This window comes from Dendrobates tinctorius, unplaced genomic scaffold (assembly GCF_039654945.1).
Source record: "Dendrobates tinctorius isolate UK_male_01 unplaced genomic scaffold, ASM3965494v1 ptg000111l, whole genome shotgun sequence".
Lineage (NCBI taxonomy): Eukaryota > Metazoa > Chordata > Amphibia > Anura > Dendrobatidae > Dendrobates > Dendrobates tinctorius.
In genome coordinates this window covers 13,888,552-13,901,722 of record NW_027361779.1, presented here as the reverse complement: position 1 = coordinate 13,901,722, position 13,171 = coordinate 13,888,552, and positions in this window count along the sequence as shown.

Below are 13,171 nucleotides of genomic sequence, written 5' to 3'. Positions count from 1 at the left end.
CCCACTGGAAATGGAGGGATGTTAGATGCAAGGGCAGGCACAATGATGCACAATATAACAATAATAAAATTATTAAATAAATTCAAAACAAAATAAAATTGAAATTAAAATGCCTTTATTAAAATATGGCACAATATAATATACAAGATTAATTGAAGGCATCAAATAATAAATATGTGTATATATCACAAAAATAATTTGATAAAACCACAAACAAACCACCAACACAACAAATAGAATTAATATAATATATATTGGATAGCACCACTGTCGCGATCCATTTTTGGATCTGAGGCAGATTTTGCTTTACATATTAAACTTTTTTTCCTTTCAGGCCATTGGTGGTTAATATCAGTTTTTCCCCTGGTGGTCGCTGGTGTAATTGCATGGCTGGTCTGTTTGCTATGCAGGTGGTTTACCACTCCCACCTTCCTTTAATAGGTCACCAGGGGCAGCAGCTCACTGTTGGTGATACACTTCCTTTTGATACCAACCGTGGTGAAGACTGGAGCTACCTGGTGCAGTGGTGGTTCAGTTTATCAGGAGCAGTGGTGGTTCTGCTGAAAGCTGAGTTCAGGAGCCCTACTCTGTTGTATGGTGCATTGCAGCAGATAAAGCTAAGTTTTTTTAGTTGATTTAACCCCGAGGTGTCTGTTTTATCTTTCCTTTGGTTTTTAGTGCAGTTTACTTTTTTCCCTGTCTCACCTCCTGGGGAGGGGGTTGGAGGTTTAGCTCAGGGCTAAACAGGAGATAGGGACAGGTCGGTGACTTGGGCCTCACTACCCTCAAGTTAAGGAAAGTCAGGGCACCCCCTTAGCCTGAGGGGCAGTTCAGGGGCCCAGGTTCCTCATCCCCTGTTTTCCCTGTACTGACCTGTGACATTATCACCAACTGCCCATTTTTTCTGGAGAGCCATGGCCCTAATGCAGACCTGTGTCCACTTGCTTCAGACCCTCACTGAGGAGCGTGGGGTGCTGCATGATGTGGTGGAGCTGCAGCAGTTGGTGGGGTTCAGGGCCTCAGCTCAGGTTCAGGCTCAACCAGAACCAAAGCTATCTCTCCCAGACAAGTTTTCTGGAGGGAGAGATAATTGCTTGGTTTTTCAAGAGGCCTGCAAGTTACACTTCAGGCTCTGCCCTCGTTCATTAGGGAGTGTGGAACAGCGGGTGGGATTCATCATATCTCTCCTTCAAGGTGATCCCCAATTCTGGGCCTTCTCCCTGCCGGTTGATTCACCACCTCTGCGGTCAGTGGATGAGTTTTATGCGGCTTTGGCAAATATGCCCCCTGTAGTCCCCGCTAGGGAGGAGGACTCACTGATGCAGGCAGACGAGCCCAGGCAGGTGGGAGGAGTTGGTTCCCCAGTGGTGTTGCCTGCGGTTCGTCGTGGTTTGGGGGTATGTTTTTGCTGTGGGAAGACTGACCATTTTTTTAGGTTCTGCCCGGCTCATGCCAAAACTTCTTTACCACCTAAGAAGCCGTGTCCCCCTGGTCGTGTGGAGGGAGGTGGCCAGGGAGTGTATATTTCCTCCATTTTTCCCTCTCAGTGTACTATATCAGCAGAAGTGGTGGTTGGCAGGGTACCAGAGGGCATACTGGTGTTTGTAGAGAGTGGAGCGGGAGTCAATTTGATGGATGCTCACTTTGTCCAGACTCATGGCCTGAAGTGTAGGATGCTGGCCAAACCCCTAAGCATCCAGGCCATTGACTCTGTCCCACTGAGCCAGGGGAGGTTCACCAAGTCATAGAAAATATACATCTGCATATAGGGACTCAGCATGAAGAGTCCCTGTCATGCTATGTCTTGGGGGATATGCGATCACCTATTGTTTTAGGCCTCCCTTGGTTGGAAAGACACAACCCGGTAATAGATTGGCGGTCTAGGGAAGTAGTCAGCTGGGATCAGTCGTGTGAGGGCTGTTGCCTGGTGGCTACTGTCTTTGCTGCCTTTCTACAACCATCCCCTTCTTCTCCAGTGGGGGCAGCAGAGGTGCTGCCAGGGAGTAGGGGCAAGTCTCAACCCTCACCATTAGCTAACCCTGAGAGGCAAAGTCCTTGTAGGAGGAGGGGGTGGGGGTGTGAGTGTTGTGACACAGGGGGACGCCTCTGTTTTCACTTCCTTAAAGAGTTCACAATCCTGTGGAAAACGTGTGCATGGCAATAAACATTCAGGTCCGGACCTGTGTGTGAACGAGTATGTATGGGTGTCCACCAAAAACATTCAGTGGAAGTGTGCTACTGGAGTCTGGAGTTCTCGGGTGATCGGGCTGTATCTGGTGTCAGCCATCCTTGGCCAGGTGACATACCAGATTGAGTTGCCCCAGTAATGCCCATACTCAACTCATTCCCCAGGTCGGCGCTCTGGAGATTTGTGGCACCTCCGGAGCATATGTTGCCACCTCCATCAGTCCACGTTTGCCATAAACCTGAGAGTTAAGTGATTGCCCAGGTGAACTCTGGTGGATTTAGGCGTCCTCACCTTAGGATGGTTTCTGGTGAGGTGTGGTGTTGAGGGTCCAGAGGCCCCTCATTGTAAGAGGGGTACTGTCACGATCCATTTTTGGATCTGTGGCAGATTTTGCTTTGCATATTAAACCTTTTTTCCTTTCAGGCCATCGGGGACTAATATCAGTTTTTCCCGCCTGTGGCCGCTGGTGTAGTTGCATGGCTGGTCTGTTTGCTATTCAGGTGGTTGACCACTCCCACCTTCCTTTAATAGGTCACCAGGTGCTGCAGCTCACTGTTGGTGATACACTTCCTTTTGATACCAACCATGGTGAAGACTGGAGCTACCTGGTGCAGTGGTGGTTCAGCTGAAAGCTGAGTTCAGGAGCCTTACTCTGCTGTATGGTGCATTGCAGTAGATAAAGCTAAGTTTTGTTTTTTAGTTGATTTAACCCCGAGGTGTCTGTTTTATCTTTCCTTTGGTTTTTGGTACAGTTCACTGTCTCACCTCCTGGGGAGGGGGTTAGGGGTTTAGCTCAGGGTTAAACAGGAGATAGGGACAGGTCAGTGACTTGGGCCTCACTACCATCAAGTGTACCCCCAAGTTATGGAAAGTCATGGCACCCTCTTAGACTGAGGGGCAGTTCAGGGGCCAAGGTTCCTCGTCCCCTATTTTCCAACTACTGCCTTGTGACAACCACCAAGTGACTAAGCAGAGTAAAAAAACTATAAAATATAAAGCATAGCCATGATGGCGCAATAATTAATATAATATAGTGTTGTACCCAGGTAAATAGCATAAAAATGGCCAAAAAACAAATAAAAGAATAAATAAATGTAATTATTTTATGACCAGATAGATAACACCCAATAGAACATAAAGCATTTAATGGGGAACCTGTAAATGTCAAAGTGAGCCAACCAAATAACATAGGATAAAATAGTGCTAATTAAGCATATATACCTGGAATACGTGAGCAACATTCTCTTTCAGTCTGTGTACAAGTACTGAGTTGTCAGGTCCTGTCCTGTTTGTGATCTTGCCTGTTCCTATTTCTGCCTTCTGGGGGCTGTATGCCCAGGCGTGAACCCTGAATCTGTACCTGTATTTGTCCTTTCCTGCTTCTGCCACTCTGGAGGCTGAGTACCCAGGCCCAAATCCTGAACCTGTACCTGTGTCTGTCCTTATCTTAATTCGGAACTATCCCTGCATCTGTTTGTATCCAAGTCTTTATCTTTCCCTAAACCTGCTGTCATGATCTCAGTGCAGGTTTGACTCGCACACGTGGGGTTAATGTTTGGAACCAGTGCTGATGACTGGCATTTCTGGGGTTAAAGGTTGTGATCCCGATGCAGGCTTACCTGCACACCTGGGGCTATGATTGTGGCCTCTCCCTGGTTCTGGGGGAGGCTTCTTATAGCCTCAGGACGCTCCCATCCCTGTCAGTTATACTCTTGCCCTTGGCATTGTGTGGTGACCCCTGAGTGTGTTAGTGCTGTGTTCTGGTTGCTTCATTCTCTGTGTATGACTCGGTCTGTTCCCTGGATATCGCTTTGGATTCTGCCTGGTACCTCCTATGTCTGTTTGGTTTTGATCTCTGCTTGGCCCTGATTATCCGCTCTGTCTCCTCCCTGGTACTGTACTGATATCTTGTGTATGACCTATGGCTTTGTCTGACCTCCTGTCTGTTTATCCCTCCTGTACCTCGCTGGTCTGTACCGTGCATGACTTCTGCTTTGCCATAATCTGAGTTCTCTGGCTTCTCTGACACTATTAGTTGAAGCACGCTTTGTCACCTCTGCTGCCCTGCTCCCCAGGTAACTCTTAGCACTGCTTCTGTACTCAGGACACGTGCACTGGCTCTATGAGCAAGTGTAGTGCGGTGTCTCTGACATTATAACTGACCCTTTCAGTTTTTTTTTTTTTTTTTTCTGAAGAAAAAAAAAAAAAAAAGTGTGTGTTATCCTCATGGATCCCATACAAGCCTTAGCTGATCAGGTCAAGCACCTGACCCAAATGTTCCATAAGCTCAATGTGGAACAACGCACGATGGCCCAGACCCAGCAACAGTTGGTGGTTACTGTGCAGGGGGCTGTCGATGCAGGGGCTTCTGGTTATGGGGGTAGGGATGTGTCATTAGCGTCCTCCGAATCTCCGGTCAAATTACCAGACCTTTTCTCAGGGGATAAAAAGGAGTTCAGGTCTTTCAGAGAAGGATGCAAGCTTTTTTTTTCTCTAAGGCCCCGCTCCTCCGGGGATGAGTTCCAGAGGGTGGGGGTCATTATTTCCCTACTTCGGGGGGCTCCGCAAGCATGGGCTTTCTCTCTGTCTTCCTCTGCTCCTGAACGTATGTCAGTGAACGCATTCTTTGAGGCCCTCGACCACATTTATGATGAACCTGACCGAGTGCGATTGGCAGAGGACATGTTGATGAGTGTCTGTCAGGGGAAACACTCAGCTGAGTGGTTTTGTTCTGAGTTCCGCTGCTGGGCGACAGAGGTCTCTTGGAAAGACGCCGCACTCCGAGGACTCTTTCGCAGAGGCTTGTCCGAGCGGCTGCAGGATGCCTTGGCGTTACATCCCCCACCTAACTCTCTCGAGGACGCCATGACCCAGGCCGTCCGGATGGACCGCAGGCTGCGGGCCAGAGGGGTGATGCAGGTGGATACTCCATTATTCCCCAGTGGAAAAGAGACTGCCCCTGAGCCCGTGGATGTAGGCGCCCTCTCCCTGAAGGATACGGAGAGGAAACGCCGGAAGGACAAGCAGTTATGCTTTTACTGCGGTAAAACGGGAAATTGGAAAAGGGAGTGTCCGAATTGCCCATCTTCAAACCCGGTCGGCGGGAAACGACTAGGTCTGGGTAGTCAACGGGGAGGCTGCTCAGACCCTCAGGTACCATTTTCCTCGTTTTCTAAAGTAGTACTGCCTGTGGAACTGTTTGTGGATGGTAGTTCTTTTTCCTCTACAGCCTTCGTGGACTGCGGATCATCTATTAATCTTATTGACTCCCAATTGGTCACACACTGCAAGATAGGGACAGTCAGGCTCAAGGTTCCGATCAAGGTGATGGCCATTGACTCATCTCCCCTCACTAAGGAGGGAATTCGCTTGATGTCTGATGTGTTTTCGCTCAGAGTGGGCGCTACTCATGTGGAAAACATAAGTTGTTTTGTGCTGGACAATCTACCTGCAGGGTTGGTGTTGGGCATGCCCTGGTTACAACACCATAACCCAGTTATTAACTGGAAAACGGGGGAGATTGTACAATGGGGGTTTAATGATTTTGAGTTATATGATAAATCCGCACTGCTGGTTGAACCTGTTAAATCTGTGTCTGTATCATCTGTCGAGCTGGAAGGTATTCCGGAATGCCTGAAGGACTTCGAAGATGTATTCTCTGAAAGCGAGGCCGAGACGTTACCGCCACATAGACCCTTTGACTGCGCTATTGAGCTGGTCCCGGGGGCTAAATTACCCAAAGCCTGTCTGTTTAATTTGTCTGGTCCTGAGCGCTTAGCTATGAAGGAGTACATTACTGAAAGTCTGCGCAAAGGACACATATGTCCTTCAGTCTCACCTGTGGCGGCAGGTTTCTTTTTTGTAAAGAAAAAAGATGGCGGGTTACGTCCCTGTCTCGACTTCCGGGAGCTTAATCAAATTACTGTACGGAATACGTACCCCCTTCCGTTGATTCCCGATTTATGTAACCAACTATCAGGGGCAAAGTGGTTTTCTAAACTGGACCTTCGGGGGGCATATAATTTGATAAGGGTCCGAGAGGGGGATGAATGGAAAACCGCGTTCCTCACGACCGAGGGACTATTTGAAAATTTAGTCATGCCGTTTGGTCTTACCAACGCCCCTGCCATATTTCAGAATTTCATCAACGTGGTATTCTCTGATCTCATTGGTCGTTTTGTCGTTATCTACTTGGATGATATTTTGATATATTCCCCCGACAAGTATTCTCATTTGGAACATGTACGAACTGTGCTCCAAAGACTGAGGGAAAATCATTTGTATGCCAAATTGGAAAAATGTGTATTCTGTGTACAAGAGTTGTCCTTTTTGGGGTTAATTGTATCCGGTGAGGGTTTTCGCATGGACCCCAAGAAGGTGCAGGCCATTGCGGATTGGGTGCAACCCCGAGATCTTAAGGGTCTTCAGCGCTTCTTGGGGTTCGCCAATTATTACCGCAAATTTATCCGGGGGTTTTCGCAAGTGGTCAAACCTCTCACGGATCTAACATGCAAAGGTGCGGATGTGAGAAATTGGTCCTCGCTCACAAAAGAGGCCTTTGCGACGCTGAAAAAATGTTTTATGTCTGCTCCTGTGTTAGTGCAGCCAGATCCGTCCAAACCATTCGTCGTGGAAGTGGACGCCTCTGAGGTGGGGGTGGGGGCGGTGTTGTCCCAAGGGCCTGCCACTCTAACCAACCTCAGGCCATGTGCTTTCTTTTCCAAGAGGTTCTCTGCTGCGGAAAGAAATTACGACGTAGGCAATAGAGAGCTTCTTGCGGTCAAATTGGCGTTTGAAGAAGGGAGGCACTTTTTGGAGGGGGCCAGTCACCCGGTTACGGTGATCACGGATCACAAAAATTTGTCGTACATTGAGTCTGCTAAAAGACTAACGCCCAGACAAGCCCGTTGGTCACTTTTTTTTCCCGTTTTCAGTTTACAATTACATTTCGTCCAGGGTCTAAGAATGTCAAGGCTGACGCCTTATCACGCAGTTTTCAGCCGGTGTCGCCCCCTGAGCCACCGTCCTCCATTCTTCACCCTGGGGTTGTGATAGCAGAGGTCTCATCTGAATTGGAACGGGAGATTCAGGGGGCCCAGTCGCAGGCCTCGGCGGCCAAGCCGGAGGGGAAGTTGTTTGTCCCAGAGCAACTTTGCCTGAAACTCTTGCAGGAGTTCCATGAATCCAAGCTGAGTGCTCACCCTGGTATTTCAGCCACATGTCCGGCTGTGGCTAGGATCTTTTGGTGGCCTACCCTTGGTTCGGACATAAAAAAATTCGTTGCTGGTTGTGGGGTCTGCGCTCGTTCTAAAAGCTCTCATAGCCGGCCGGCAGGGGAGCTGATACCCTTGGCAGTGCCCGAAAGGCCATGGACTCACTTATCCATGGATTTTGTTACCAATCTCCCTCCATCTAAGGGTAATACAGTGGTATGGGTAGTGGTGGACAGGTTTTCTAAGCAGGCTCATTTCGTACCCCTGTCCGCACTACCGTCAGCTGAGACGTTGTCCAGGTTGTTTGTGCAGCATGTGATCCGGTTGCATGGGGTACCCCTGAATGTGGTGTCTGATCGTGGTGTGCAGTTTGTGGCTAAGTTTTGGCGTGCTTTCTGCAAAAAATTAGGTATGTCTCTGTCCTTTTCGTCTGCATACCATCCTGAGAGCAATAGGCAGACGGAGCGCACTAACCAGTCCCTGGAACAGATCCTCAGGTGTCTAACCTCTGCTAGACAGAGTGACTGGTGCGATGCACTGCCATTGGCTGAATTTGCCTTCAATAGTCTGGTGAGTCAATCCACTGGTAGGTCTCCTTTCTTGATTAACTATGGGTTCAGTCCTCATTTTGGTGAGTTTTCTCGTCTGGATTCGGGGTGCCCCGGGGCTGAGGACTCTGTTCAGCGGTTAAAAGATACATGGGCAGAAGTCCAACGGCGTATATCCAGGTCTCAAGGCAGGTATAAGTTTTTCGCGGACAGGAAACGAACACCTGGTCCCATGTTTCGGGTGGGAGAGAAAGTTTGGCTCTCCACGCGAAATATTAAGTTAAAGATTCCGTCAGCCAAGTTAGGACCCAAATTCATTGGCCCGTACAAGATTGTGGAAAAAATCAATCCAGTGGCGTATAGACTGTGCCTTCCACCCTCTTTCAAGATCCCTAACGTCTTCCACAGATCTCTACTGAAACCTTTTGAAGCAGTCCGGGGAGACTCCGAGTCTGCTGCTTCTCCTGTTTTGGTCGAGGGGCAGGTGGAGTACGAGGTCGGTCATATCGTAGATTCCAGGTTGGTACGGCGGTCGGTACAGTACCTGGTTCATTGGAAGGGGTATGGACCGGAGGACAGGTCCTGGGTACCGGCCCGGTTGATGCATGCTGATCGCCTGGTGCGGGCTTTCCATGCTAAGTACCCGGGCAAGCCTGGGGGTCCAGAGGCCCCCCGTTGAGAGGGGGGTACTGTCATGATCTCAGTGCGGGTTTGACTCGCACACGTGGGGTTAATGTTTGGAACCAGTGCTGATGACTGGCATTTCTGCGGTTAAAGGTTGTGATCCCGATGCAGGCTTACCTGCACACCTGGGGCTATGATTGTGGCCTCTCCCTGGTTCTGGGGGAGGCTTCTTATAGCCTCAGGACGCTCCCATCCCTGTCAGTTATACTCTTGCCCTTGGCATTGTGTGGTGACCCCTGAGTGTGTTAGTGCTGTGTTCTGGTTGCTTGATTCTCTGTGTATGACTCGGTCTGTTCCCTGGATATCGCTTTGGATTCTGCCTGGTACCTCCTATGTCTGTTTGGTTTTGATCTCTGCTTGGCTCTGATTATCCTCTCTGTCTCCTCCCTGGTACTGTACTGATATCTTGTGTATGACCTTTGGCTTTGTCTGACCTCCTGTCTGTTTATCCCTCCTGTACCTCGCTGGTCTGTACCGTGCATGACTTCTGCTTTGCCATAATCTGAGTTCTCTGGCTTCTCTGACACTATTAGTTGAAGCACGCTTTGTCACCTCTGCTGCCCTGCTCCCCAGGTAACTCTTAGCACTGCTTCTGTACTCAGGACACGTGCACTGGCTCTATGAGCAAGTGTAGTGCGGTGTCTCTGACACCTGCAGTGTCTGTCCCTGTTCCTACCCCACAAACCTGCTCTGTCTGAACCAATACTTATCTCAAAAACCTGCAGTATGTGAACCAGTACCTATCTCTATTGTCTCTGTACAGCATTAGTAATCTTTATGTAATCTTGTTACTACATAATTAGTACCCTGTGTGAATCTGGTCCTTTCTGTCCTGCTTTTAACCATCCTTATATTGGTCATATGTGAACTCGCTGCTGTTTGTCCTGTGTCTACTTGTACTTGTACTTGTATTTGTCCTATACTTTACTGTTTCTACGGTTTCCTGCTTGACCACGTCTTTGGCTCTGCACCTGTCTGCATCTGCGGCTCTGCACCTGTCCACACCTGTGGCTCTGGACCTGTCCACATCTGTGGCTCTGCACCCATGACTTTGCATATCTGGCTCTGCACCTGCCCACACCTGCAGCTTCTTGTCTGTCCAGTCTGAACTGGGTCCTATCTATTCCCATATTCGCGTTGTACCTGTCCCTGTCCTTCCTAAAACTGTTCCTGTCTGTCCAGTCAGAACTGGGTCCTTCCCATTCCTACATTTAAGTCCTACCTGCCTGTGTCCCAGTCCTTCCTGTAACTGGCTCCTACCTCTGCCAGAGTAACAGCCGTATCCACCTGCACCAACCTGCCTGTATACTTGCCATGTCTGCCTGTACATCACCTGTATCTGTCTATTTATCAGCTGAGCAAGACAGTATATTTACATTACTTTCCTGCACCTGTCATTACAGTGTCCTGCTGTCCCCTGTGGGATCAGCTGCTGCTGCCAGACACAGCCCTGGAGTGGTACCTGGCAGCTACCTGCCACACAAGCCTGACATCACCACTAGAGGCTCCAGTGAACAACAAGGTAGCTGCTTAGTCACGCCTCTCCTGGGTAAGCCTGGTTTGTGGCACAGTGGGGCCACAATCCACGCTCCCGCTAACCAGTCTGGGTGCGAGCATAACAACCTGCACGATCCTTGATGCCTTTGAGGTGAGTTGAGTATTGACTGTTCTTTTTGTTTGATTGTTTTTTTGTTTACAGCTTACATTTTTTATATTCTGTTTTTTTGAGACCCTAGATTATAAAGGACATTCAATTCATTGAGAATAAATTTGTAATGAATCTAATTTCCCGGAATATCCTGTGGATTCGGATCTCCTCAGATCTGCTCACATCTAGTTAGTGCTCTTTCCTCACTAAGGTGCTCTTTCTAGTTTACAATACATAAGCACAAACACTCTGTTGTCTCTTAACTTTATTTATTCCATTATAAACTACACATGAGCACTAAAAACTAAAATAAGCAGATAGTATTTTTGTTTTTATACAATTACTGCTTCCATGCACTACTATTATGGAATAATATTGGAACAGATAATTGTTGGATAAGCATTAGGGATGTAATAGTCTCTAAATCATATTGGATGAAAATGCCACACTTAGAAATATAGTGCTATTGACTTTAACCCATATGTATTTCTTGCTAAACTGCTTCCTTTCTTTCAAATTAGTCATTAAAATGAAATCCTACTTGGAGTTTAAATTTTATTAATTCCAGGTCCTTATGCCAATAACACTTCTATGGCTGCAACAAAAGCCAAGCCTGGTCTTCCTAAAATGCATGATCACCATCAATTTTCATAGTAGGGGATGTAGTTATATTAAGATGACACATTAGGCACAATTAAAGTGCTTTTAATGCTTCTTTTCATCCCATTTTGGAAATGAAATTGTTAGTATCATTTAAAGTGCAGTTCTGATAAATGCCTTTTCTGTGCTGGAAATTTAGGTCAACAAATGAAGTCAAATAAAGTTTTAAAATCACTTTGCAATAACATTAAGGGAGGAAGACGGGATAGATCACCGTGAATGATGTATGTCAATAATTATACTTTATAGTACATCTAGAACAGGTAATTCATCACAATATGGAACATACTTATTATTTAACTCAGATGTTTTCTGAATACCTAGTAACTTCTGAAAAAAATAGTGGTATCTTTTACTATTTAAATAACTTATATAATATACATGTATACAGTTGTGCTCAAAAGTTTACATACTCCAGCAGAATTTTTGCTTTCTTGGCCTTTTTTCAGAGAATATGAATGATAACGACAAAACTTTTTCTCCACTCATGGTTAGTGGTTGGGTGAAGCTATTTATTATCAAACTGTGTTTTCTCTTTTTAAATAATAATGGTGTTATCATTCATATTCTCTGAAAAAAGGCCAAGAAAGCAAAAATTCAGCCTGGGAATGTAAATTATATATATATATATATATATATATATATATAAAATATAAAATATAAATTTGGAACAGCACAATATATATTAGTGAGTGCCAGGCAAAAAAGTTCAATACTTGCCCAAAATTAGACAGAAAGACAAAAATTAAGGCAGCACTCCATAATTTTCCAAGTGAAAACGTGGTAAGCTTTATTCAGACCCACATGTCTTGGCGACATTTCGACTCACATTGAGAAAGGCTCTAGTCTGTGCAGGAACCAGCAGGGCACTTTATAGCTTTATCTATTATTGCTACACTAGAATAACACCACATTAGACTTTACAAAGAAACATCTAAAGAAGTCAGACCAGTTCTTGAAAATCATTCTTTGGACAGATGAAACTAAAAGCAACCTGTACCAGAATGATCGGAAGAAGAAAATATGGAGGAGGCTTGGAATAGCTCATGATCCACAACCTCTTCAGAACGTGATAGAGGAAGTGTGATGGTATGGGAATGCATGGCTTCGAATGGCACTAAGTCAGAACTGTTTGTTGATGATGTATTGAATTAAGACAGAAGCAGCTGGATGAATTCTGAAGTGTATAGGGTGATACTTTCTGCTCACATTCAACCAAATGCAGCACGGTTGATTGAATGGTGCTTCACAGAACAGATGGACAATGACCCAAAACATACTGTGAAAGCAACCACAGAGTTTTTTTTAAGGCAAAGAAGTGGAATATTCTGCAGTGGCCGAGTCAGTCACCAGATATGAACTGTATTGAGCACATTATTAAGACAAAACTCGAGGCAGAAAGACCCACAAACATGCAGAAACTGAAGTCAGCTGCAGTAAAAGACTGATAAAGCAATACAAAGAAGGAAGCCCAGCGTTTGGTGATGTCCATGGCTTCCAGACTTTGAGAAATCATTCCCTGCAATGTATTATTTAATTAATGTAGTATTAAAAATAAATATTATATTAAAGGCAAAGTTAATTTGTCCAATTACTTTAGACCCCCTGACATGAGGAGGCTTTGTCAAAAAGTGGTTGCAATTTCTTAACATTATTTTTCTTCAACCCCCTTCTAATTAAACCTGAAATCCTACACCTCATTTGCATTTCAGTTGTTTCATATAAATAAAAAAGTAAGAGCCCAAAGATTAGGTCACTGACAAAAAAAATTCCGGACCTAACTAAGCCTGAAGTGTTTCTCTAGTTCACATAGTACTATGAGGCTTGTTTGGTGCATGTGGGCCAGGCTTTACAAGCAGCCTGAGACATGGGCAGGTCTGGCAGCCCACATGTCACACCTCTGTGTGTGGTTCAAATGTTAATACAGAGTCTGTTGTTTGACATATTGTCTGTGGATGTGGAGGGAGAAGGCCTCCTGGGTATCATATCCAGACTAAGACAGTATACTGGATGCTATCCAACCTATGTGATCTGTACTGGCTCAAAGAGACTTTGTTAAGAACTGTTTACTTTATTTTGCCTGCAGTAAAAGTTTTTTTATTTTTTGTTTGCTTGCGACTGGTTTATGAAGCACACATATGAAAGATAGACTCACCAAACTCTGACTAATGCACTAGCAGGATGCAGCAAACCTCTATTGATAAAGGCTTAGGGCAGCACTGGCGCAACC